The sequence below is a fragment of the Oncorhynchus mykiss genome, chromosome 18 (assembly GCF_013265735.2).
Source record: "Oncorhynchus mykiss isolate Arlee chromosome 18, USDA_OmykA_1.1, whole genome shotgun sequence".
NCBI classification, from domain to species: Eukaryota; Metazoa; Chordata; class Actinopteri; order Salmoniformes; family Salmonidae; genus Oncorhynchus; species Oncorhynchus mykiss.
Genome location: NC_048582.1, coordinates 68,701,979 through 68,702,681, shown reverse-complemented (window position 1 = coordinate 68,702,681; position 703 = coordinate 68,701,979).

The window sequence follows — 703 nt, the reverse complement described above, 5'->3', positions numbered from 1 at the left end:
CCCTACACACAAGCACACATACACTGTAGATAAGCACACACACAAACACACAGACACACACACTCACTCACACGCAAGCACACACATAGGGGAGAGTAAACTGAGCCAAAGGATTAGTTGAGTCACCCCTTGTTTCTGCAATACGTACACAAAATGAATCACGCACGCAAATATTTAGGAAGAGGTCTGTGAAGAAAGGAATCACATGGAAAAAGTGGTCAGCAGTTCTGAAAAGTCAAATTATTATTATTATATATTTTTTTAAAGAGGTTTCATGACGCTCATATCATTTCCAAAGTAGATCTGAAATTGACATCAGTTGGGGTCTCTGGCATCAAGTCAAAAAAGCAAATCGTATTTTTTTTCATGTGCACCCAAATACAAGTGGAGACTTCACAGTGAAATTCTTACTTATGAGCCCTTTCACTTTCGCAACACTTCAGCTAAACAATTGGATAAACTTACGAAAGCTAATAAACCTAGTAAATCCATGTATCTGTGTGGGCTTCTGATAGAGTATCAGAGAGAGAGAGAGGCTATGATAGAGTATCAGAGAGAGAGAGAGAGAGAGGCTATGATAGAGAATAAGAGAGAGAGAGAGAGAGAGAGAGAGAGAGAGGCTATGATAGAGTATCAGAGAGAGAGAGAGAGGATATGATAGAGAATCAGAGAGAGAGAGGCTATGATCGATAATCAGAGAGAG